The sequence below is a fragment of the Podarcis gaigeae genome (assembly GCF_964106915.1).
Source record: "Podarcis gaigeae genome assembly, chromosome: 4".
NCBI classification, from domain to species: domain Eukaryota; kingdom Metazoa; phylum Chordata; class Lepidosauria; order Squamata; family Lacertidae; genus Podarcis; species Podarcis gaigeae.
This window is the reverse complement of record NC_139677.1, coordinates 55,946,691-55,974,641: the sequence shown is the minus strand read 5'-3', so window position 1 is coordinate 55,974,641 and position 27,951 is coordinate 55,946,691. Positions and strand designations below refer to the sequence as shown.

At 41.5% G+C, this 27,951-nt stretch overlaps 1 long non-coding RNA gene across 1 annotated transcript in view; it reads left to right on the top strand.

The window, feature by feature from the left end:
• Positions 1-4,831: 4,831 nt before the first annotated feature.
• Positions 4,832-27,951, top strand: part of LOC310843985 — a 40,665-nt gene continuing 17,545 nt past the window's right edge. The window contains exons 1-2 of the long non-coding RNA XR_014563853.1: positions 4,832-5,112; positions 11,856-12,087. This is a non-coding gene — a long non-coding RNA (uncharacterized lncRNA). The remainder of the gene's footprint in view (positions 5,113-11,855; positions 12,088-27,951) is intronic.

The window sequence follows — 27,951 nt, the reverse complement described above, 5'->3', positions numbered from 1 at the left end:
CTGTTCCTGTCCACCCAACTTCATAGGGCAAATATTTTGACTCACTATAGGAGGGGAATGAAGGGGCTAGCAGAGCAATTGTATGTGAGTCACAGCAACTGCTGTGTCCATTGGTGCCCCAATGATTTTTAAAGGACAGAACCAGGATGATCCCCCAAACAAATGTTGGAAAACAGCAATACAGTTTTCCTCCCCACTGCAAGGCTGTTTCCTTTTAAAGAGCTCTGCTGTGGGGGAAATGGGCCTTTCTGGTTGAGAGCTAGATGAATACTTACAGACAATGAGAAACTCTCAGAGCCTCAAAAAACCCTAAAAGAACTTAAAATTAGTTCATAAAATGTTCTGCATCTGTCTAGCTTGTCATCGGCACCATCTAATAAGTGCTCGTGATGATGCTTCTACGATCGCATCACACACACTTGTCACATTTGTCACTCTAGCTAAGGGGGAAATTACACATTTCCAACATAAACATTTTGTAATTTTGAGTGTTGCAAATGTTTTCTTGCAACTGGAGTGTTTTGTGGAGAAAAATGCATTTGAATCCCTCATCGTTAAAAGCAATAATATGGAACAGGCGAGCATCCCAGGGCTGTTGGTCCAGGTGAATCTGTGCCGGCACAACGGCAAGAAAAGCTAGACAACAGAGGATGGCAATCATTGCCACCATCTGCTCAGAGTCTGGAACAAGCCTCGCGCATAGTACCCCCACCCTGCCCTGTAAGGCCCTTCTTTTCAGTTGCTACCATTATCAAGGAGGCAGCAGTGAGAGGGTAACTTTGGAGATTCAGCCGCATTTCCCCACCATATAATAGAACCAATTATCCTTTTTTAGGCTGCAAAAGGACCACCACTACACAAAGGAGAAAAACTATCCACTGAGCTATTTCTTAAAAAACAAAAAACGCTGAAAGACAAAAAGCTTTTGAAATGAACTTAAAAATAAACTGTCATCCTGAACTGCCGAGACAGAATAATGCTTTGCAAATGTTTGTATTTGGCTCAAGATACTTGTTTGTTAAATTTCAAGTCAGATGAGATTTGAAGCAGCTGGAAGATCCAAGCCTGTGGTGGGACTGGCCCTTCTCAAATCAAAGCTTTCAGCACCTCTGAGGCCTCCTGGGGCCCACAGAACTACTTGCTGCTAGATCAAAGGGAGAGACACAGGCCTGCAACCAGGGCTGGAGAGCACAATATCCCTGTAGACTTGGCAGCTGTTCCGTTGTGGGAGAGGTTGACCTTCCTTTCCTTTACCACCAGCCGAAGCTTTCCCTCTGATTCCAAAGGAAACTGTGCAGCAGAAATGATTTAAACAGCCCCTTTTGTCATGACCATGACAGGAAACTGGGGACATCCCTCATTCAACAATTCTACACTAGAAGTCCCTTGGGGTGGGGTGGGGTGAGCTTTCTTCTTCTTCTTCTTCTTCTTCTTCTTCTTCTTCTTCTTCTTCTTCTTCTTCTTCTTCAGCCATACTTCATGTTTATCATTTCTGTGACTGGTGCTTGGGTAGGGGAGAATAGAGCCAGAGTTATTCTAGGCCGCAACTAATAACAGACTCTAGGTTCTGCTTTCTATTTCCATTTCTTCACCCTATGATTCTGTAGCATGGGAGATCTGTCCCATGGAAGCAGTCAAAGAATTTGAAATAGTACTTCATAGGCCAATTGTGTGCAGACTATTTGTCTACTTGCCACTTGGAAAGCGTCTAACACCATAATGAAGAACACATTACGTATGGAATCAAAAGACAGGAACTACAAATCTTGAGATACATCTGTGCATTTGGGAGAGGGGTTCTTTTAGGGGCTGGATGCACATCTCTGCCGATATCCACCATGTGCTAAGCTTCAGACCAGGGTGATCCCCTGTCTTAATAACTCCTCAGAGTAGTGTTAGAAATGCTAGTTAACTTATTAGGCTCAGGGCTTGCTGATGATCAGTTGATGTTTCATCAATGGGAATTAAGGGCAGGAGATATTCTCGTGATCACTGGAAAACTAGCTTTCAGAATGTAATCCATGTACTGGTAAAATCCCTCTATGATGCATTCTACGTGGGGCCTGATTCATGTGTTATTCCATGCAGCAGCAAGGAGAACACAGAATACTCTTGGGTTACAAAATACAGAAAGTTATCTTCAAGTATGCAGTCTGAACTCAGGCACATCCTTTCTATTTTTTTTTAATAATATTTTATTAAATTTTAGGAACAACAACAAACAGAAAAAAGAAAAAACACATACACAGAAATATAAAGTTACAAAATACAAAGAATACAAACATTTAGCTTATAGAAAAAGTAGAAAAAAGCAGGGGGGGAAACACACTAAAAAGAAAACACAAAAATCGCTCTTTTTGATTTCTCCTCTTTGATTCACTTATTTTCCTGACTTCCTCACATCTCCCTTTTTTGTCTCCCTTTTAAAAATTAATTCAGCAAATTCATATCCAATTAATTTATCTATTATCAATCCAATCTTATTTTTAACCTTGTTGCTAGAACCCCTTCAGTTCATTTCAATGCCATCAACATTCAAAATTTTTACAATGTTTCTGTAGATAAATTTTAAATTTAAAATCTTCTTCCACCAACTCTTCTCCCTGGTCTCGGATTCTGCCAGTCATTTCCGCCATTTCCATGTAGTCCATTACTTGCATCTGCCATTCTTCCAGAGTGGGTAGGTCTTGTGTCTTTCAATGCTTGTGTCTTTCTTGCTGCTGCTGTAGCGTACATAAAGAAAGTTCTATCCTTCTTTGGCACCAATTGGTCGCCTATGCCCAGGAGAAAGGCCTCTGGTTTCTTAGGGAAAGTGTATTTAAATACCTTTTTCAATTCATTATAGATCATCTCCCAGAAAACCTTAATCCTTGGGCACGTCCACCAAAGGTGAAAGAATGTACCTTCGTTTTCTTTACATTTCCAGCATTTATTATCGGGCAAATGATAAATTTTTGCAAGCTTGACTGGGGTCATGTACCACCTTCAGGCACATCCTTTCTAGTCAATTACATGGTGTGAAGTGAATGAAGAAACAAAAGAAAAGCAGCTTCACTTCCTCCCTCATCAGAAGTGAGGGTGTGTGATCTAACTGAGTCTAGCATTACAACTCTGTGGTCTTAACCCCTTCATGCATTAACAAGCACTCTTGCATAGTTATGTTTCACTGCAATTTCCCCACAAGAAGAGCTCTGCTAGATCAGGCCAAAGGTGGATCTATTCCAACATCCTGTTCTCATAGCAGCCAACTAGATGTCACTGAAAAACCCATAAGCAGACCATGAATGCAGTAATATGAGCACACCTGGGTGTGTGAATATCTTTCTCAAAGACATTTCTCTGGGTCACACTGCTGACACATCAAGGTACAGACCAGGTAAACTGGGCAATAATCTGGGCACTGATGAGGCACTGTCGCTGGAGCGGCTGCAGTCAAAAGTTGTGTAGTCAAAAGCTTGTGCAACTTGTGAGCTAGCCCACCAGACACCCAGCTCGCCAATGACTCCATACGCTTTGTTTTCGCTGCCTACTTAGACTGCAAAATTGGGGGGTTGCCAAACCTCAGCTGCCCCCCCCCAAAGCACAGCTAATAAGTTTGATGGGACACAAGTTGTACATGCCTGTATGAAGCCCTTAATAATGTCTACCTGTGCTGTTCTTCCAAGCATCCCAGCTACCCTAAGAAATCCCCAGCCAGATAAATCCTTTCTGGGACTCCTCTGGCTATTGAAATTGTAGTAATCTGCTTTCTCCTGCTAGCAGACTCTCTCCTGGGGGTGGGGAGGCCACAGAGCAAATACATTACGTCATACATGCATTTTTCCCATTTTCTCTTGCAATTTAAGCTGGCATTTTGCTCGCTCTAATTCAAATGCTCATCTAAGGATGTCATTTGCAGAAAGGATTTGCTCTTTGCTTAGCTGGCATTAAGCCAATGTGGATTTCATATTAAGATTCAGATGTGACACTTGGGTAGAGCCTGCCACGGCAATGAAGTGAAGCCTTTTGATGTCACCCGCAAATCTCTATAAAGGATTTGACACCTTGTTCTGCAACTCTGTAAAGGAAATTTCCATCAGGGCACCACAAAGATATACGCTCAGCAAGAAATCATGGAAAAAAAAAAAAACAAGAGAAGAGGTGGTGGGGAGGACACCCAAGATTCCTACATAAAATATTTGCCATTTTAACATAAAACTGAGATGAAAGCTTATTAGAATCTGCACCTTCCACTGAAATGCAGTGTGTGAAAAGAATAGTCTTACACCAGCAAAAATTGGTTGAATAAGAATCTCTCTGCCTCATTGCCTCTACAGCTGGCAATGGGAAGGTAGGTGCTATCCTTGAAGAGTTATTGTCCCCTTTGTTTTTCCCCCCAGGCAGAGTACTATTAGAAGCATTGAGATCAGCCATGCCTGATACGTCATTTGCTAAGCACGCAAAAAATGAGAAGAAAGAAGTTTGTTTGTTTAAAGCATTTTTATTATGCTTTTCTGCTGGAAAGGCTTACAAATCGATTTTTAAAATGAGACAATCCCTGCATTTAGATTTACAGCCTGAAAGACACAACACAAAAGGAAAAAGGGATGGGGAGGGCGAAGGGGGAAAACAAACTCCGGTACCAGTTCTTAAAAGTTACAGTTCTGATAACAACTGGTAGCATGGAAACAGTTCAGGATATCGGACAGGACGGTTACTGCTCCGTGCCAGATGTGGGAGAAACAGAGCCGAAGGCAGCTGGTCTCTTAAAAGAGCTGATAGAGCAGCCTTGCTTCCATTCTCTTCCTCTACTGCAGCCTGATGGAATGGCTGCTGCTAGGTTACAGTTGAGGCAGGCAAGGCAGTTGGTCTGTCAGCAGAGTTGATGTTGAGAGTTAACCATCACAGTCTGTTATGTTATCTCTCCCATGTCATCAATGATATGATGTGCAAAGAGTTTTCTAATGGACGCTTAGGCACTCACACTACAAACTCATTTATCATATTCATAAAGTCAGTCACAGTTCCAGATTCTATTTGAAAAATTGATCTCTGAAGCTTTGATTAATTTCCTTACTGGTAGCACATGCTGGCAGAGCGCTGATGGGAGTTGTAGTCCAATGACATCTGGAGGTTGGTGACGACTGGTTTACAGGATTAAACTGCAACTTGCTTATTAATATAATATAATTTTGCACAATTCTGATTTAAGAGAATTGTGGAAGCTCTAACAACAAAATTAGGGCTACTTAGAACTTAGAGTGGTGGTGGGTGCAGATGCACTGTTTTCAGTAAATTAAGTTAATTTGTGTTTCCCAGTCTTCTCTGTCATTCAATTTCAGTTTAAAACATCATCCAGGGATCAAATGACTCCTTAACAAAGTGCAGTGCAGAAGCATCAAAATGGTATGACTTGGTACAAGGCAGCTTCCTATATTCCTATGATCAATGCACACAAATTGTCTGGAGGAAATAGACTATAGACAGGCACAGAAAGACCCTCCCAACTTATCCAAGCATGTGATCTCAGCTGAGTCCTCCTGAGTTGGTTCTAGCCTCCAGTGTTCCAAAATTATCCAGTATGAAAAGTTAATAGTGAAAGCTCAGCTCCTTCCTAGTTGTACATAAAGTTCCTTAGAACTTAGCAACTGCAGGTAAGGCTGGAAGGTATCCTTGTCTGAAATCCTAGGAAGCCACCACCAGTCTATGTAGAGACAATACTGACCTAGATGGACAGATGGACCCACTCAGTTTACAGTAGCTTTCTATGTTTATCCCAATTTTGGTTAGGGCAGGAACTTCTTCCTTCCATGTAGATTAAAAAGGCAAAGGTAAAGGACTCCTGACAGTTAAGTCCAGTCGTGAACGACTCTGGGGTTGCAGCGCTCATCTCGCTTTACAGGCCGAGGGAGCCAATGTTTGTCTGCAGACAGTTTTTCCGGGTCATGTGGCCAGCATGACTAAGACACTTCTGGCAAAACCATAGCAGCACATGGAAACGCTGTTTACCTTCCCTCCGGAGTGGTACCTATTTATCTACCTGCACTTTGATGTGCTTTCGAACTGCTAGGTGGGCAGGAGCTGGGACTGAACAACGGGAGCTCACCCCGTCAGGGGATTGGAACCGCCAACCTTCTGATCAGCAAGCCCTAGGCTCTGTGGTTTAGACCACAGCGCCACCCGCGTCCCCTACCCCTGTAGATTAGATTACTGTAATAGAGAGATACTGAGGGAGCGCCTGTTGATGTCACTATGTTGGGTTTCTTTATACTCTTGTGCTTTGTTCTCTGCTATGAGTACATAGGATCATAAGCAGGATATGCTGCATCGAGACTTTCCTATGAATGATCATATGTAGGATTGCACCACTGCTGAAGCAAAACCATAGTATCAGCTTGCCTGTCACAAGTCCAACTAATTTGAGCTGGATGAGATTAAATGCATTTTGAATCCGGGTGTAAGAAAAGCACAGAGCTACATAAATAACTTTCCTCACCAAAATCATTTATCAGTGACGACGGAAAAAGTGAATTAAAAGTTGGAACTGAAAGATACAATGCCCAAGAAAGAACAGCACACAATATATTAAATTACACTAATTTGTGTGTTTCATTTTCCTGGTCATAAAATGTCAGTTCCCAGCAAAGGTTTTACAGTGTCGTGGTGTGGAATTTCAGCAGCAGGAACACCTGCTTCACAAGTTGGAGAGGAATGTTTGAGAATGGCTTTTTCTGCAGTGATGATTCAAGTGGCCTGAGCAACACATGGCAATAGAGGTGGTGGGTGCAACTCACCAGGGACTTCTCCAGCACAAGCCTAATTGAAATGAGCTGGAATGACACAACTGATGCTCTTGCCAATTTCCATTGCGATGAAAAATCTTCAGTAAATAATATCTCCAGCAGTAGTAGCAACAACAGGGATGGTCCACAAAACATTGTTTCTAATAAAATGAAAATCCTAGTAATACAAACAGCAGATCACAAAAACAGAAATCGTGATCTGCCAGGCTGGATTTGTATTTGCTTCATAATCCTTTTCCCAATCCAGCCGTCTTTTTTACAATCGAGGATCCATCCTTTACCTAAACCTGGAATATGGGACTCACTTTTAATTCTTTAACTGTGTTTCATCTGCGTTTCTTTTTCTTCATCTCCCTTCCTTTTTCTCTGCCTCTTCTTCCCCGTCCCCTTGCCTCTCTCCCCTTCTCTTAAAATAGTTTTAATTTGCCACTAAAAGACTTAGCAACAAAGGTAACTCATGTGTACCTCTCCTGGGAGAGAGTTCTGGAGCCCTGGATAGCTAATTTCAGAAGACAAAATATTGAACTAGTTGCTGTAGGATCCATTTCTCTTTTCTAACCCCTTCCTTTTTATAGAAAGGAGCAATATACCTTATGGTTCCAGGAGGAAATGTGACTTCATTGCCAATGTAGTCTTCTGTGGAAACCAAGAGTATAGGAAGATAGGAAGCTGCCTTCTGTTGAGTCAGACTATTGGGTCCATTGAGATCAGTACTGTCTGCACTGAGTGATACAGCTCTGCAGGGTTTTGGGTCTCTTCCAGTCCTATCCGGAGATGCCACCAATTGAATCTGGGACCTTCTGTAGGCAAAGCAGATGCTCTGCCCGAGAACGAGGTTTCCTCTGGAATTCTGAAGAACTGAAGCAAACTCAAACTTTACATAAATTGTAACATATATAAGCAGCCTTCAGGGCTTATAGCTCTGGTGAGATATGGATGGATGGTGTGGTTTTATAATGTACCCTGAGAGATTTTCTGTGCATATAAATTAAATGAGTTGTGTGTACTTATGGCTGAGGAAATGAAAATGGGCAGGCTTAAAAAAATAAATAGATACAAATGTAATCAAGCTGAGAACGAATGAACTTTTTCATTTCCAGCTTACCCAAGGGACTGACATAATTGCCTAATTGCTGTGATTTGGACCTTAGAGACAAGATGCAGGAAGTGCCTTTGAAATGTCTGTTTGACATACATGCTTTTAATTGGAGATGCACAAATGATTTCATAGTTCCAGTGCTGTTTATATTTCATTTTTCATTTTTCTAAAAAGCTGCTCAAAGGCCAGTCGCCATGTGACTGTATGCCAGTTATATGAAATTAGGTGGCAATAAAGCTAGTAAGAGCAGGATGTGTATGTAACATAGGGAAAGGGACTCTTTGGCCTTCCAAATGTTGCTGGAGCATTGCCTTTGACCATTGGTCATGCTGCCATGCCAATGGGCAGAGGCAGACACCAACAATATCTGTAGGGCCACAGGTTCCCCACCTCTCATTTAATGCCTGTGAATGACCCCTGCCAGAATGTTCTGTATGTCCTACCCTTATGCATGGGACAAGAACCCTCCCTCTGCACAAAGGAATTTACAGAACAGTTGTATAATGTCTATTCAGGTCCCATTAAGGTCATTAGGGTTTACTCCCAAGTATATGAGTAAGGATTGCAGCCTTAAGCCTTGTTGATTCACTCACCAATATAGGGATATCCAAAAACAGGGGTTCAGTATTCTGCATTTGCATATTCAGGGCCGTCTTTACTCGGGATGCAAGGCATTCGAGTGCCGAATTCTGGGGGGCGCCAAATGTACTGGCGGCAGTAAAAAGCAATGGACCCCTCCGTCACTCTGCTACTCCGTAGCATCAAATATTATCGAAGGATCAGGAAACAAAAGCAGCTATTTCTGCAGCATCGGCTTCTTTCCTCCCAAAAAGCTCAACAACTTTGAGTCTGCCCCCTAAAAATTTTGGGGGCTCTGGGTGGATCTTTGCACCCCGGTGGTGCATATGCTAAAGACAGCCCTGTGCATTTTCAAACCCCCCCCCCAAAAAAAACACAAGAGAAATCTGATAACAGGACCTTGTTTGTCTCTTTCTTGAAGCCTGGGATATGAGTTCTGCCTGACAAAGCGCAGATGGGTAGCATGTGGGGCTGTGGGAGTGACACCTTCACTTCCCAAAGTTGAAGCAGCCTAGGATTGTGAGAAGAGAGATTTGCGATGGCAGCCAGGATCATCAATCTGCCACACACACACACACACACACACACACACACACACACACTGAATGCCCCCTATCCACACTTTAAGAGGGTTCCTAGGGTTGGAAACGTATCTACACTTGTAGAAAGTATGCTCTATTTACTTGTACAGACATAACAATACTGAAAAATTAAACTGCCCTTAAAACAATGGAAGTGTTTTGTTTAGTTTTTTTAAACAATTGCATACACAACTCATACCTTTATAAATGTGTCTAAACTCTGAAATACTAAATTTATGTGTTTGGAAGTTAATCCATTCATTCCAAAAAAACCAAAAGGATTCATACACAATATCATCATCACATAAAATCCCTTTTGTGAGTGCACCTGTGAAGTCTCAAGGCTGAGATTTCAGAAAGCAAATCTTTTAAAATTATGTTCTCACTCACTATGGTACATTTTCTTCATTTAATGCGGATTGTTATAGTATACAAGGCTGATATTTCAGTATACAGAGCAAGATTATTCCATGTACAGTTTGCAAACCCTAACTGAGAAAATAGCATTGCTGTGTCTGTGTAGAAGGCACACAGAATAACCATTGTGTATTTAGCAGTACTGTACTTACACCCTTGAATGTTAGGACCAGGGAATAAATGCTAAAGAAGGTGGTTTATCCCTTTCCTCAATTGAAAAGCTGCCACATTTTCTATAAAGGTTATTTGGACACCTACCAGAGTCAAATCAAAGACACTTTGGTTTAATGTCTTATGTAAAGATTTAATAGTACTTTGGAACAAAAGCGCTTCTTTAAACTAAACAAACTTTATTGCATTAATCTTAAGCACTATTAATTCATACATTTAATGCCTGTAAATTGGCAGACTGTAAAAACAAAATGTGTATTTAACTGCAAAATAGCCTTGCATAAATCTAATTCACCAAACGTGATGAAAGGGAAAACATAATGGATGTGAAATGCTACCCAAGTAAAGCTTAAGGCAGCGGGTGGGGGTGGGGAGTTGGAATACAAAAGTTTCTAATTCAGGTTTTTCAACACAAGTCATTCTTTGGGCTGCAATTAAACTTTTCAACTCTGAAAGCAAACATTTAAAATATTCCTTAGGCTTACTCTGACACATGTGAAAATGTTCCATTGGCATGAATATGTTGACCCCTGACATTATTAGGCTTAGGGAAGTATTTCATCCCTAGGGGTTTTTTTATTTTTAAAACTGTTCATTCATTGCTATAATAATCTGGTCATATCTTGGAGAAGCCAGACTGAGATTCTGAAGTCACATGTAGCTTTGTGATAGTTCTGACATGTTCCTTCAGCTTGTCAACATCCTTCTTAAATTGTGATGTCCAGAAGTGGACACAGTATTCCAAGTGTGGTCTGACCAAGGCAGAATAGAGTGGTACTATTACTTCACTTGATCTGGACACTATACTTCTGTTGCTGTTGTGAGTGTACAATTAGCAGGAGCATGAACTTAGCCTAAATGACCCATTGTTAGGGGCTAACACTGCCTGCCAGTGCGCTTGCTTCTGTTTCCTCCATAATATTTGCTCAACCTGCACATTTGAAAATGACTGAATTATTTCAGACACTTTACATCTACAGAGAAGTCTCATTCTTTGGAATCTGGCCTTGCAAAGACTGCCATAAATTTCCCACTTCTCAGGAGACAATGATCGTGAGAGAATATTAAAGCATGTGTTTACAGTTCTAATGAAAATGTGGAGTTTAAGGCACATCCTTAGCAGAAGCAGGTGACCAACTTATTTTATTGGGAGTAGAATACTGCACCTCTTCCTAGTGACATGTTGGGTCTACAGAAAATAACCAATAAAAGAGCAGTTCCATCAAAGCAAAAAGCCTTCTGTTTATGCAACAAATGAAGCTGTCACTATGTTCATAATTTAGCAGGGCTATTTAGAAGATGCCAAATCCTTGTGAGATCCTCAAGTAAAGTCAACCACAGAAAAATGAGAGAGACTTAACAAAATGTAACTGAAGTCAGTTGTTGGCTAAGGAGGAGCAATACAAACACTCTAAAAATATCCCAACTTTTATTTCTGCCTCTGATTTTAAACATGAGCTTGATTTTAAACATGAGCTTGATGGTTATTTTTGTGTTAGTGACAAGAAAATGTTAGCGTTAGAAGTTTTTCTGACAACAGCTGGGAAACAGCAGATGTCTGCCTATAAATTATCAGATATCTGGTAGGCCATACATATTTGTCGGATGAAAAAATACAGGTGCCTCCCTTCTGTAGAAGCCTGGAGAGAAGAACAGCTGCACCACAAGCAGTGAAATACAACCCATACCCTCAGTCGATATACCATTATTGTTCTGAGAACTCTATCTTAGCTCTTACAATGAAATCTTGGCCTCCGGTGTGGAAAGCACTGCAGACGTAAAACAGCAAAAGTAGTCACAGAAAAGTTTATCCAAATCAAGCCTTTCCTGGTATCCCTTTCTGCTTAAAAACAACAACCCCCAAACAACCAGCATTTTATGGGCTGCTGCCATAGTTTTTCTTTGCAATCCTTATTTGGGCAACCTTGTTTATGAAGTTCTAGAATGTGATTTATTCATTTTCAGTAACTTCTTGTGCTTCTGGCAGATCAACCAAATCAACATAAGTTCATTGTTTTAGCCAAAGGCCATGACAAACCCACACAACAGTGCCAATAAACAATACAAATCATACATCCATAATATGAACCACCATCCATGATGTAAGAGGCAGGTTACCAGAGGCACCAACAAGCTCAAATCCAGCTTGGTTTCAAATTAAACCTCCAAATCACCACAATAATTTATTGTGATTTCTCTAATTCCTTCTGCTTTTCTTTCTTTCAGCCAGTGCATAGAGGGCCACTCAGTGTTACAAAGCTATTATTGTCACTCAAAAGAAACTGAAACATTTCTGCCAAGCATTGTATCTGCTTGCGTGTGTGAACAAAGTTTCAGAAAGTGATCTCTTGGATCTCAGATCTTCCACCTGAGGTTGACCACAAATACAAAGCCAATCTGCGCACTGGACCTTGTAGCAGCCATCCAAGACTGCAGTGATCATCACTTGGAAACACGGGTCAGTAAAGGCATTTCTTAAGGAAACTGGTGAGAATAGGGTCAGATAACCAGTGCTAAGATGCTCTGTTCTCAAGAGTGGATTCCAAGGGGAAATTTGGGAGATCAGAATCAGTCGCAGATCCCTTCTGGATTCTATCCAGGAGAGCCAGTTCCTTAGTTGATACTTATTCAAGGTCAAAGCAGAGCTGAGTTCTGGAAAGTAATAATAGTCTGAAACATCTTGACAAGCTGTTTTCCAGAGCTGGTTATCACTTAATTCCATATAGCACAGCACAGTTAAAATACTTTAACTGAGCGCAGTTTGTTCTTGCCTTAATGGTTGGCCACCCAAATTCTGTACAAAGAAGACCTGCTGATATTCCTGATGGTAGAGCGTATAGCTTCCCCCCCAAAAAATAATAATAAATGTTTTGCACAGTTTCCAAAACTATTCAAATCAGAGCCCCAGATTTCAAGGCCATAAAGCATTTGGGTAAGCTCCTCACTACCAAATATCCTTACAGTGAATTCAATCAGCTGCTCTCCCTTACTGTGATAGAACTTCATCAATGCCCCAGTGCTTTTCTGTGCTTTGACTTTCACTGCCTCTATATGACACTTCCAAGGGAGGGGGGTTGGTTTTTGGTAGTTTACATTGTGCAGTTGATGCAGAAGACAACTGCAGAACATGGCATTCTTCCCAGTGGTGAAAAAAACACTGAAACCAGGTCTAAATGGAAAGACTTTTAAAGCTAGAAATTGGCAACGCTGCATCTGACAAGTTGAATTTGGTGTGGTGTTAGGAGGAGAGGGGGAGGGTATCTGAGGGAGAGGGCTATCTGAGTTCTGAAATCTCTTTTGTTTACCTCCCACTGAATTTTAAGAGAGTGCTCTGACCCAAAATTGGGGTATGGGGGAGTGGTAGAGGGAGTCCACAGCCACTGCTTATCCACAGAATGTATCCTTAATCTTTATACACACATAGCTGTCTATATTTGGCTAACATCCAATTACAGAATGATTATTAAACAAGAAAATCAACAATAACATTTTAAAAACTACCTCATAAAAACATCTTTTGATTAGAAACCAGATGGGTTAATTTGGAAAAAGGGAGAACAAAGTAAATGCCAGTAATAAAATAATGGTTATTAAAATCATGGGTTTTGTGAATAAGTTATGCCTGCGTTAATGAAGGGTGGCAAAAAATAATGCACATTGGGGAAGTTGGCAAAGTTAGTTTCTTTTAACTTTGCAAGTGCTATATATTGTTATGAATCTGCTAACTTTCTGGGGATTGGTGTTTGTTGTTTGGTGATCTTTTGTATGAGTTGTCTCTGTGTGTGTTCTTAAGGAAACAACAAAATTGGTATGGTCTCGTCAAAAGTAAGCATGTTTCAGGGTCATGGACTTCAGTGAGAGAAAGTTTAACACATGCTTTTCTCTCACACTGAAATCCAGGGAAGTAAACGTGCCTATTCTTAGTTGGATGTTGCCAGATATCTTTAAAATTACAAAACTCAGTGGCACCTGAAAGCTTTCAAGTACAGATGAACCTTTCTTGGTAAAATATACCTTTTTAAAAAGTATTTTTTTTTGCCATGGTGCAATCCTGCAAACATCCATTGCTCTGAACCCCTGGCCTACCTGGCAGCAAGTCAGTAGGTCAAGTCCTTAGTCCAGGGTCAATTCACATGTCCACAGTCCCACAGAGATCTTGCAGCATCCATACTGAAGTCCCTCAACATGGGCAGTTGAGCAGACACAGCACCTCAGCTCTGCAGCCCTTCTTACTTTGTAAACTGATTGCAGCATCTGGGCTTGACAAGGCATGTGACCCTCACCTGTTCTGAGTCTACTCTGAGGAATCACACACCTCCTCCCAGAGCTAGTAAGTCCTACTTGACCAGCTAGGGAGCTGGGCTGTAAGCCCTTTCCTGTCTCAATCTCCTGGATTGCCCCACCCACTTCTCCCTACGTCTCGGAACCCGCTTTGTTTGTGGAGACAGGGGCCCCTCTGGCTCTGGTGATGGGTCCTGCTGCTCTGGTTCCTGTGCACTGGCGCCCATCCCCTCATCATCATCTATCACCCCATGAATACTTCTTACACTAACCTTCTTACACCAACCTCCTTCCCCATCTCCAGTTTCCCCCAGTGTGTCCCAGTCCTGGCTACATCCCTCACCAGGATCCTCTTCCTCCTTGCCATTGTTCTGCCAGTTCATGACACCCATGTTGATAGATGGTGTGGTATTCTGGGATTGTGTCGAGAGGTCTCTCCAGTGGCCTTTGCCATTGGAGTGACATACTGCTGGCGGTAAGAATCGGTGAGCTCTGAAATGGACCATTTGGGAGCAGAGTGGCAGAAGCTTTGGATCCACTGGATCCAAAGCCCCAAGGGTCCTCTGAGGGGCTTCGTGCTTGTGCCTGTAAGTCATGCCAACCAGGATTTGGAATAGTGAAAGCTAATACTCCCACCACCACACACATGTGTGTGTGCTTCTGACATGGCTGGTGGTGAGAGCTAAAAAAAAACTATGGCTGCGGTGGTAGAGCCATTTTTTCTCCCCAGCCCCTCCTTAGAATTTCACTGTAATTTTACTACCTGCTTCAGACAATTTTTGGGGGGTGGAGGCAGGGAAGAATGATAATATCCATATCCTACAATTAAAGCACACGGCTTTCCTCAAAGAATTCAGGGTACAAACTACTTGTCAAGGTTGCTGGAAACTGTAGATCTGTGAGGGGTAAACTACAATTCATTGAGGGAAGCCATATACTTCAACTGTAAGATGGGGGTGTGGCCTTGTGGCATATTTTGAAGCATTTCCATTTTAACTAGAGCAAGAGAGATTACAGTTATTTTATTGTGGTTGCCAAAGATACTGGTACTTTTTAAGTACAGAGAGAGAAGTGCAAAAGTTTTCAGTTTAGACCGAGTGTCAAAAGTTGCAAAGAGAATTGCAAGCTGTTCTTTACATGAAGTTGGCACTATGGTTATTTCGCACGTTACCAGTAATTCCACATTTTTCTTGAACTCTACATTTCATTGTAAATCTAGTGATGTGCTCTGCCTTCATTTTTTAGGCTGGTTAGGGCTTTAAGGTCAGAACAGCAACAATGCAAAACTGATTAATAGCAAATGATCAGATTAATACCACAATAAGACTTCATCTAAACTCACTGACAATATGATAGGCATAATGGGGCCCATTAATACCTCCTGGCAATCCTTAAAAGATGAGACAATGCAGCTGGCAGCTTGAAATGGGAGCAGCTGGGAGAGGACAACTTGGTTTTCTACATATTTAAGCATTTGGCATTTGGTAGCTAAAGGGAACACTGTTCAGCAATAATAAGTAACACATCAACACTAACAATCTGCAATGATATCTTTTGTTATGGCCTGGTTAATCCTCAAACTCAGCATAGCTCTTTGGGGTGATCTGTTGTGTAACTTGCTTTTTATTTCTTAAAGTATTTATTTATGCCTTCTCAATTTCATCAACATACAGATGCAACATATCCAAAGATGGGCTCTAAGAGAATTCTTTTTAAGATATGGGCAAGGTGCTCATGTCTCTAAAGATTGATGCAATTTGGTTCTTAGACACTGCATGGGAATAGCTACCAATGTCCATTCTCCAACAAAGGTTGCTGGTATCCATCTGACTTGATAGACAATGGAGTGCGCCTCCGGGGGTGAAGTCAAAGCGCTGGAGAATCACATCTGGCTCCCACATTGTTTTTGTTGCATTGGTCTAGGCAGTGTGTATGGTAGTCCTGGGCTTCCAGATGAAAATACCCCCTTGCTCGGCCTCACTGATGTGATCCAAAGGAAAGCAGAGCAATACATTTGGCACCAGCTTGTCTGCGGGCGTTGCCAGAAGGAGGCGTACAAGGCCCAACCATCTTAGGGAGTCCATTCTGGATTTCTGTAGGGTTACTCCTTAACCTTTTCCTCTTCCCAAAAATGTCCCACAAGGCAGCAAGTATGGATTTTTCCTTGTAGTTTACTCTCAATGCCTTTTTCATGAATGAGTATAGCTTCAAAGCAGAGGAGAACCTGTCAAAAACTCTGGAAGGTGGGCCCAAGACTTTTGTTTGGGGGCAGATATGTCTCTGCTGTTTCATGTGGCAATTGTGTTCATCTTGAGACATGGATGTATTCATCTATGTTCTCAAAAAAGAAGACTAAGCCCAAGGATACAATTCATTTATCAATCCCTGCAGAAAAACTACCAGAAATCATATGTGCCTGGATGTATACAGTACTCTGTTTATATATGCTGGATTGATGTGGGCATATGTCCAGCTGAATGCCCTTTCCCTTGGACATTTAAAGGTGAAAGTCTGAGCAAATGTCACCCTTTTCCATTGAGGGACTGTGGTAGTTCTGCTCATGAAATGTGATGCTTCTGTCATGCTTAATGCCTAACAAAGCTTTCAGTCCAGCTTTCAGTCCAGTGAAACTTAATTGCAAAATGAAGGCACATGCACACTAATTGTTTTTTCCTGAGATGTCCAAGGAACAGCTGTTCCAGCCAGCTCCTCTTCCCAATTACTGGTCCAGTCCTGTTATGTTTGGATTTTTGGGGTGTGTGTTTTTCCCCTCAAGGGAAGTATCTTTTTAATGAAGTCCTCCTCTCCTTGTTGCAATCCATCTGGATAGAAATCCTAGGGCAACAACGAAATTAATACTGAGCGAAATACAATGCTGTAACTTGTATGGAAGGGTCTTATCCAAAGGATTGTTGTGAATAATCACAGTACCAAGTCACCAAATGTCCGTACGATAAACCATGTTTATTTTGATTCTTGACAAATAACAATTACAGTCTATGTCAAGTGGCCGTCTATGGTGGCTTTAGTGTCCAACGGTACATAGAGCAATCTTCTGTCTGATGGGTTGACAGAGGAGCAGAGTGCCCTGTCTGTCTCTCATTTCGAGATAAATAACTTTAGGAAGGGACAACGGAAGCCTTAATGTTGCCCATCCACCACCAGCCCCTGGACAGCAGACTGAGCAGGCACACAGGACAACTGGTCAGTGGCCACAGACTTCCCCACAATGCCAAGATGTATTTCTATTTAAAATTTAAATTCAGCACCAAATGCAAGCTCACTATGGTCACCTGCACTTGAGCACTTCCAATGTGAGCTCCTGAGTGGAACCCATCTCTGCCAAAAGCCAGGCTAAATGCAGTGCCCCAGTTGCGTCGTGGATTTTCCTTTGCAGATGTGCTTCAATCCAAGCCATGCACAGTTTGGATGTAAGCAGCTCCTGCAAAGGACCATTTTTCCTCCGCAAGTGCAGCTTGAAGCCAAACCATACCTGCAAAGGAAGAGAGCAAAGAAACAGGAGCACTGACCTGCCTCTTTCCTTGACATACGGGCAGGCAGGAGTGGGGGATCCCATTTGCAATCCCTGATTTAAACAATAATGATGACTTCTAAATGTGCATACGTGTATTTTTAAAAATAGGATATGCGATTTCATTCAAACCTGTGTCCTTTTCCTTTTGGCGATGCCTTTCCTTTGTTTGGAGCCCATCCTATGGCATTCTGGAGTCCTTCCCTTCATGGACAGAAGCTGTGATGGAAGTTGAAGACATCTCTTTCTTTCACGCACATCTGCTTCCGAAAAAGTGCTTCCACCCTGCCACTTTATACAGCAGTGATTTGGGGGGGAGTGGGGTGCTAAAAGGAATTCTGGTTGCAATTTTCATGGGTTATGCCTGTGCTGCATTTTGCAATAAGTACACTATGAACACTAATCATAATAGGTAAAGAACAGATCTGTCTACTGATCATGCATTTAATTATATTTAATAGTGACTGAATATTTATCAAAAAAAAAGAGAGAGAGAGAGAGAGGAGGATTATATGCCTATTAGCCTTTCACACTGCAGGTTTGAAAGCCTTGGCCAGATTATAGCATGCAGTTTTAACAGAAGTCATTGTAGATACTGAATTCAATCAAGAAAGATACCTAACCTATAAAATATATTACTGTGTTCCAGTAATAGTCCAGTTAATGACAAGTAATTCAAAACCTGTTAGAAATAGATTCACATTAGGCAGCTTTCATTAGACAGAAGTATCAATCATTATGGTTTTAGGGTGTGTGTTTTAAGCGTTATGGAGACACATTATCTTTTATATTGAGACCGATTAGATTGGGAAACCGCCAGGTCACCTACCACATGCCTTGCCATCAGCTGTGAGAATTTCCAGAGCTGTTACAGCTTGATTACATTCAGCCCACACCAGCACAAGGACTGGAGACGAACTTCTTTTGTGCCAGGAGACCCTTAAATCAGCCAGCACACACAGTTTCCTGTTAACATGCTGCATTCACCCTACTGGGCAGACACTAACCATATTCCCACCATGCCATTAGCCACACCATCTGCTCTCTGGGGCAGGAAACTGAGTCACCCAGATAATGATAGCTATATCTCAGTTTTCTATTAGGGAACTGCCACATTAATTCACTATTTGTTCATGTAGAACACATAATTTCCGTATATATTTTTTGAAAAGGCCAATATAGTTAGCCTTCCTATCTCTAGCCCTATGCAGTCATATGCCACGGAGGATGATGCAAGCAGAGAGTTGATCACAGCCATGGGCCCCCGCGTTTTATGGGTAGTGCACTTCGAAAGGCTAAGTAAGGTGTTCTCATCACCATCCTGTACTTATCCTTCCACTTTCAAGCAGGTGCCAGAATGTGGGAGGAAGCAAGGGTCTCTAATGCAACAGATGGTTGGCAACCAAGGTGGCCATGCAAGCTACACCCCTCTTCATATTAATTACTCAACGCTTGGCAAATCAGAGTACTAGCATAGGCAATTATTTGGTCCTGTCTCATAGCAGCACCATTTTGGCCAGAGACTCACATTAGTCTGGTCCTGGAGAAACCCTTAAGGTTCTTAGATGTCAATCTAAGCTAAATTGCATCCTGTTGATACCGAACTTGATGGAAGGACAATGCAGCTGAACTTTACATGTGTTATCCTCATAGTCAGTGTTGGGCACCACTGTGGCAAGACTTCCTGCCTCTCAGTGGTCTTGCACTGAGCTGCACTGCATTAGTCATAGCGTTCACTGTGTTAATATCTGTGGGAGGCAGTCGCAGCCTTGACAGCTCTGTTTGCTTCTGCAGCTGATGAGGTGCACTCAGTTCAGGTGTGATCAACATAGCGACAGTTTGTAGTGAGCTGGTGTCTAGTACAGTTTGGGCTTTTCTACCATTTTTGACGGCAAACCAGGGTCAAAAAAAGGCCACCAGGCACCCTAGATCTTCCAAACACTGATGTTTTCTTCCTCCCTCCATCAGCTCCTCCAGAAGAAGTAGGATTCCAAATTCAGTTGTCTAGTTGAATCACATCTTACACTAATCTGTGTTTTGAGCAGAGGAAAGAGAAACAAAATAATATTAGAAAACAAAAACATTTCAGATCCAATCTGATCACGGCAAGCAAAGCCAGGAAAACAAGTGTACGTGGTGAGTGAAGAATACTTTTGCCTGAGGCACAGTGTTTGCAAGCAGCTGAATATGGAAGGATGGCTTGTATGTCAACAGAAAGAAAAACCAAGTTGGCATGCATGAAAACCACAGGATAGAGGCATTGTATCTTTTTTAAATTGAAAAGGTTGTATTGTGGGTACTGCTTTATTAGAATTTTAGCAATATACAGTCAACTACGAGAACCTAATAATAAAAAGTCAAATGCGAGAATTACGGTATATTTGTATCTCCTCCCCTCCCCTGAACTGTGTCCTCCCCACCTATGCTGTGGTTTAAATCACCCCACTAGTCACATTTCACACACAAGCTATGGTTTTGTAATATCTAGGTTGCCCTGCTTGTCGGTTCCAGAACTACAGTCTTCAAACCCTTAATGTTTTGTGATTAGCTAGAAATATGCAATTAGGATTTTTGGTAAAGCATTAGCAATCAGCCAAAAGTGTAGTTGACTCACTAGTAAGCTGTGTAGGAACAAACTCTACAGCAGGGGTGGCTAATACATAGCTTGTGGGTTGTATCCAGTCGCCAATAGTTTTTCTTTTTAGGTCTCCCTAAGTTCTCCCCCCACATTGTCATCTTATAAAAAAGTACGGATTTTGATGTCTGTATTTTTTTAGTGTTCTAAAGAAGCATGGACTGTTCCCTATGGGTCTCCTGATGTGAAGCCATTATGGCCTTCCAAGCCCCACTTATTTTCCATTAAAAAGAAATAAATATTTTAAAACATTTTTACTGAATGTGCCCACAGGTCCCCCGTTGTGATACCAAAATGCCCCCCAATTTCTTCCTAATTGTTTTAATAGGTTCACTGCCTAGCCCAAAACTAAATTACTTTGAAAAGCAGCAATTTTAACATACAGTATATTGTGATGATATTATTAAAAGTTTGATCAGTTAACCATATCGCAATTAGGATATAAAAAAGACAAAGAAAAGCTCATTAATCTAAATCTAGTCTAGACCTAGCATTAAAGTGATTTCATCTTATCCTAGTCTATTGTTTTCAGTTCAGCTTTTGTTGTTCCTGGAATGTGGGTCCTCTGCAACATTCTCCATCCTGGCTTCTTATATCAAGATCCAACATTAACGTCAGTCTGTCAGTTGAAATGACATGACAAGCCTTGGTTAACAAGAAATGGAAGCAGAAGCTTCTAAAATTCTCAAACCCAAGCTGGGAACGGAGGGGGGAGGGGGGAGCAGGGACAATGAGCTTGAGGCTCATCATGTTTCGTTCAGATCACACTAAACTATGGTTTAGCATGTCGTCCAAATGCAGCCAATGAGAATGACTGAACTTTAGTCTAGAAGAGGACAAAAAGCGAAGGTTTTCTAGGTGCAGTCACTGGTTTCTGTGCTCTTCTTTCAAAGAAAGTGCCAATTCGTATGAGCACACTTGTCCACTTGGAAGTAAGCAACTCAGTTTGCTTAGCCCAAGCTGCGGCAGCTGTGACCTACATTCTGCGACACTCCAGAGCAGCAGACAGGAAATTTGGAAGTAGCTCCAATAAATTAATAAAATGGGGGCAGAGGGTTTATTGAATTAAACATGGAGATGACTAGTACAATCAAATCATAATCATTCTATGTCTCACTTAATGTAATTAATACAACCTTGTCCCTAAATGTTCGGCTTTCAAGATGCTGCAGGACAGTGTGTTGAAAATGGATAACCACACTCTGCACTCTGAAAGGATGATGTCGCAGCCTTGAGAATCTGCCCATAATTCAGAGGAAGCAACTGTTTCAGAAAATGCTGTTGTTGATCAGCAAAAATTCAGTGAATAATATTAAGCTTTGGGATGGGGGAGAAATTTGGTTCAGTCCATAAATTAATGTAAAACTATCTAATTTACACACCATGATACAATACACAGACTAAAATGTAGCTATTCTTCAAAATTCACACTTGCAATGTAGTTCTCTAAATGAATATATAAGGTAAAAGTATGCATAATAATGCATATATTAATGAGAATAGCAAAACTCCAGTATACAGGGGGAAATTGCTTGCAAAAATGTAGATATTAGGCAAACTTTCATACAAAAAAATTGAGTATTAGGAGCATGTGCACTAAATGCGAGTGAATTCTAGTGATGACCTTTAAAAAACCCCCAAAAAACCCAAACTGATGTAGAAATGAAAAGAGCCAGACTTAAGACTAGAAATGAAAAACAGAGATTTGTCCAACTCTGAGCTCTCATTGTATAACGAGTTGGCTCCAACACTCAGTGGAGATTGTTGTTTAGTTGTCTGTAGTTGGAGAAATATTCAGATTAATGTACTTCCATAGTCAGGTATTCTGGTAAGATAATCTGATTTTTGTCAGAGTAATCAAAAGCAAAGAGAGTGAAAATCAAGGGGGGGGGGAAACAGACCCTCCTTAATTAAGGATCTTGATTTGCATTAATCAGAGTTGTTGGTTGGGGATTTATTGTGTTTATGGTTTATTTTCCTACATTTACACTATATCTCGCTTTTCTTCCATCATGGCACCCAAGAGGTCCTGACTCAGGCCTCCTTAGCTTCAGCAAGGTGCCTTATGACCAAATGTCATCTAAATGGCTATCGATAGGGGAAATATATATAACAGACTTTCAGCAGCTGACATAAGATTCAGTTCTCTTACAACAGCCCCCTGTAGACCTCTAGTTTTTAAGAACTGCAAACTGTTTACCATAATGTAGTTCCTCACCATGTCATGTAGAGGTATGCCAGTGTGAAAAGAACTGATGTTAACTTGAATATATGTTTACATAAATATTTTGCAACCCCCTGCTCCCTGTAATACTATGTTCTGTTTCTGAAAGCCTCTTACTTTAGAGAGCTTAATCAAAATGAAACTGCAAGCCTAGCATCAAATTATTTCAGCTTTGAGATCTGACGGCATATTTTATACTTACTGTGTGTACTTTACTGCCAGGAGAGAAGTGTTGAGAAAGCCATCCATTAACTGCTTCAAATACGGTTCTTTCTTTGCTTGAAAAGATCAGGTCAGCCAGTTCAGGCCATTAATGTCTTTCCTGATGATTCCATAACTCTTTGTATTTGTGACACCTTAAAATGAACTCAGTTAACTCAGAAATCACAGTTCTATGCTTGAGCACAACATCAGCTTCAAAGCATACCATCTTCTGCAGGTTCACTCAGGATTCAGTTGCACTGGATTCAATGGGGGCTTACTCCTAGGTAGGGATGGGGAGATATTTGATTCAGTTTGCATTTCAAGGCAAATCCACTTAAATCACACTTTCCAAAACAAATTGAGAACCAAAACACAGGCATCTCTTAAAGATTCACATTTATTTGAAACTTGCAGTGCAGCTTTCCAGGCATGTAATATATTCAAATACAGTGGAACCTTGGTTCTTGGACTTAATCTGTTCTGGAAGTCCATTTGACTCCCAAAACTGTTTGAAAACCAAGGCATAGCTTCTGATTAGCTGCAAGAGCTTCCTGCACTCAAGCAGAAGCTGTGTCGGACGTTCGGCTTCTGAAAAACGTTCGGAAAACAGAACATTTAGGAGCCGATTTGTTCGTCAACTAAGCCGTTTGAGAACCAAGGTTCCACTGTATGGTTACACGCCACCCCCCAATCTCAGAGTGGTGTGAAATTCCAGGGAGTTCCAGGCACGCTTATCCAGGATCTGTGTTTCCTTTTGGAAAATGAGGCACAGCTGTGACTGTGGTGTCTTTATGATATATGGTTTATTTACACATATATACAACCTGAGCCTGTGTAGGAGGGGTCCACTGAATTACCCACTCCAAGAGGGTCTTGCCATTTCCACTGGATTCAAACAGATATTGGCCATTGTTCTGCCTTCTGCTTGTCACTTATGTTAACTTCTACTCTCAGCTTCTAACCCACATTGCTTCATCTGTGATGTGAAAGGGGCCCCACCCCTTTGGCGTCTCACACAGAGTTCCCTTTGATGCTCCCCCTCAGGGGTCATTACACCTCATCTGTGATTTCGTGATCTATCCACTGTAGACTCATCTTGCACTATTGCCTCGATTCCTTCATATTTGGTTATTGGGTACCTTATTTATACTGAATGGGAGGAAATGGCAAGCCTAGAAAGATCCTTCCTAGTCACTTGACACATCTATTCATCCTAGGATGGACTTTGAGATTGTAGGCTTCTCTCACCGTCATCTCTTGTTGCAGGATCATGCAAGTGAGTTTGCTGATAAGAGCACAAAAAAAGTCAGCCTTATAATGATCAGTAATGGGTGATAAGGCATGCATTGACTTCACTTTCAGTTAGCTCTTGTAGCCAAATGTTTTAGAAATAATAGTTTTCAAGAAGATGATAATTTTAGTTACGGTCAATTGTTATCCTGTGAATTCCTGAGTTATGTTCCTCTTCAGTCATTTGAAAATAATACTATTTTGTAAATGTGCATCTCAAGCATTCTAACTTCCATTTCGCTTCAAATGTTAATTGTTCATGCAACATAGGAGCTTTCATTTATTACATATAGACATGGATTTATTAAGCATAAAAAAAAACCCCACAGTGATCTGGCTAGTGTCTTCTAGTAGCAGAAAAATCTAGAAAATTATAGCCAGTGGTATACAGTAAGTAACAGTGGCCCAGTTTTCCGTTAAGACATGGGTAGGCAAACTAAGGCCTGGAGGCCAGATCCGGCCCAATCGCTTTCTAAATCCAGCCTGCGGACAGTCTGGGAATCAGCGTGTTTTTACATGAGTAGAATGTGTTCTTTTATTTAAAATCTCTGGGTTATTTGTGGGGCATATGAATTCATTCATATGAGGGACAGCAGACCGGCCCCCTGCTGAAAAAGTTTGCTGACCCCTGCATTAAGAGAACACGCCTGCTTTCAGAGGTATGAAGTTGTATCCTACAAAGTGCAAATACATCTGCCTGTGCAATGGGTCTCCCTCTTTCTCTACCGGTCCCCCCCACCTGTTCCCTCAACCATCTCTTTGAGATTTGGGGGGGGAGGGGGAAGCATTGTGTGATTGTGCAGGTGGCAGTCCTTGCTCTAACAGGGTGACTTTGTTGAATACAATCCTGTATCTCTGATATGGGAAACTGGTCCCATGACGTTACGAGTCTTTCTGATACCTTTTCCATTCCTAAACCTGTATCTTTTTCAAGAAAGTTTTAAACAATGAGAAAATGTGCCTTTCATGCTTAAGCAATGATCTTCATTCTCTCTAATAGCAGCTGAACGGAACAATTTAATGCTGCACTATTAATAAGAGCAAACTGCATTGTCAATTATGCATAATATTTGTAGCAAACCCTGGCATGGACTTAGAATGTGAGGAGCTGAATAACTAAAATACTAGCCTACAGCTGTCGGTTGAGAATCACAGCAGTCATGGTAGTGCTGCTTGGACAGAGGTCTGTCCATAAACAGCAAAGAAATTACTTTGTTCCCAAGAAAGGCAGGATTTTTCTTTTCTTTTTTCAAAACTGTGATGGCTTCTTTGCTATGCTTGCTGGTAGGACTGTATCATGTACAGCAAATCTAAGAGAGGAATTGTTGCCTTAAAGCAAACATCTCAAAGGAGAAGTGGGAAATCTTAAATCTTGACATTTTTAGACAGAAAACACCACTCCACAACCCATGTGTATCTTGTCTCAATTTCTGTTTTTTGGGGTGGGAAGGGGAGGGGAGGGGAGGGGAAGGACATCCCAGTGGAAATTTAAAATATTTATTTTGCTTCTTTTTAAACTGTCTTTCCTTGTGATGGAGAAGGCAGGGCAGGGCAGGGCAGGGCCCAATTGAACTTCTCAGCCTGGGGAAGGTCACAGTAATTGTTGTTTCCAGCTGACTTGCACTGGATTATCAGCTGCACCACCCCCACTGCCCTATTGATGGGAGACCTTTTGTGTGAAGCATCTGAGCTTCTTCATTTAATAACATGCCTTAGTCAAACAGGGGAAAAACAAAAGCATCAACATTTCTGCCAGTAAACAAGGATCTGCCCTACTTCCCAGTGAAGTGATGTCCCATATTGAGATGCGCATTTGGAAATACAGTGAGGAGGAGATGCTAATCTGAACAAAACCATGCGGTGCCCTTATTTGGTCAGTTGGATGAATTCACCTACTTCTTTATTTCATGAACTCAACGCAATGTCACATTTATTCATTTAACTTACGGCCTTCAGGAGAATTTATCAGCAGCTGGTTTAAGAAAGCCCATTTTATTTGCAAGCTGATGCTAATATGACATGAAAGGAGAGGGAAGAAAAGCTGAGTGGTGGGGGGAACCAAGGACTGTGAAACCAATTGCAAATTACTATACAGAAAAATTATTTTATAGTTTTAAAAAATGTTTAAAATGTTTGATGTTTTATTATGCTTTTATATTTGTTGGAATCTGCCCAGAATGGCTGGGGCAACCCAGTCAGATGGACGGAGTACAAATAAAACAACAACAACAACAACATACATATTGTGTGGAAAAAAACTATGACTGAGACATTGATGTAAGAACATAGAAGGCATAGTCTTCAAAGACAGAAGGACTTTGTAGCATACTATTCTTCACATAGGTCATCGATTGTCACAGAGTGAACAAGCCATTAAGTCACACTGTTCAAGGAAGAGTTAACTTTTTATCAGCAAAATCATGATCTCATAACCGCTAACATTTCTCCGATGAAAATAGGGACGTCCCATTCCATAATGATAATTTTACTATTTATACCCCACACATCTTACTGGGTTGCCCCAGCCACTCTGGGCAGCTTCCAACATATATGAAAACATAATTCAACATTAAACATTAACAAAAACTTCCCTGTACAGGATTGCCTTCAGACAGCTCGGGGGTTGGATAATTCCGTAACCTCCAAAATTTCTCCAATGAAAATAGGGACATCCTAAGGAAAAGTGGTACATTCCAGGATTAAATCAGGATAGCTTCTCTAAATCAGGACGGTCCCTGGAAATTAGGGACACTTAGAGGATCTGCAATCTTCACAGACTTGGTGGAGTGTCAGGCCTAATGAGCACAGCAGCTCAACCCTGGTAGGTCTCACCCCATGAAATCTGATGCCGAGACTGAAAGTTCTCCCTTTCAAACAGCCATCTAAGTTTCTTCTCTCCAGGGCTTTTCCCAAGCAATTGAAGATGATGCCTGCGTGAAGCCTGTCACTGCTCTGCCCTTTTCAGTCCTCTTCTGGTTATGGGAGAGGGGAGCTTGTCACAGCAGGAGGGAGAGACACCCTGCCTGACTCATCTCTGCTTCTTGGCCTCCCCCCTCCTACTCACTGGCTCCAGCTTCTGCCTCTGATTCTGGACTTCTGTCTGCCACAAACTCACCCAGTTCACTAGGCCCTGGAACTTATTCAGCTTCTGACACCCCATCTTCTCCCTCTGACCACTCACTGTTGTCCCATCACCACTCCCTGAGCTCTGAGCTGTCTTCCCTTGGGGGTTCCTTTCAAATGGCCTGAGCGGATTGTGAGCACTACCTGGGGCGGTCTGCCCTCCCTGTCCCTCCCTAGCTATGCCACTGGGGTTCCCCCCAGCTGGTTCCTCCCACTATTCCTCTGCGTCCAAGCAGTCCATGACAGTACAACGTATTCCCCCCCCCTCTGTTGAAAGTCACACTTACATATTGCTTGTACACACTACACCAGAGGGATTGTCTTCACCTGATGTACATTACCTGTTTGGTTTTTCCCTGCCTGCAACCACCCCAACTTCTATTCATCAAACTGTCATCTGTGTATGTGCAACGCCTGTCTCAAAACTACGTACCTCAGATTAACTGTGAAATGAATGTGACTTATGTTTTCAAATTGGATGGAAGCTGGTTTGAGGGAAATGGATCAAATAGCAGTATTTCTCAAGAAACCAGAGGACAGATATGGATTGTGGCTGACATCACTATACACAGCTTCAAACACCAGCAGTGGGAGTGCACTGGAGCCAGAGTAAACAGATGTGGAAACAGCCATAGGCTCTAAACAGAGAAAAAACTTTTACATGATCAATAATCAAAATCCTTTTGGTCAGGTTGGGGAGAGGATCTCAAGAGAAGCCTCAAAAACACAATGATTCTACAAAAAAGAAAATGTAATAGGATTAGCACCTTAATTGCATCTTCTTTAGCAGCAATTTAGAGTCTGCCAGGAAAATAGCATTTTAATTAAGTTAGTCAATATACTAATCACAGATTATGTTCTGACACTAAATTGCAATAGGCTCCTCCCATGCCTTTTTCTATTTTTAATAATAACTATTTTATTTAACGATGAATGGAAACGCATGATCTTCTAGTATCATAATTCTCCCAAACACTTGGGCCCTGTGCACACAATACATTTAAAGCAGAACCATACCACTTTAAACAGTCAT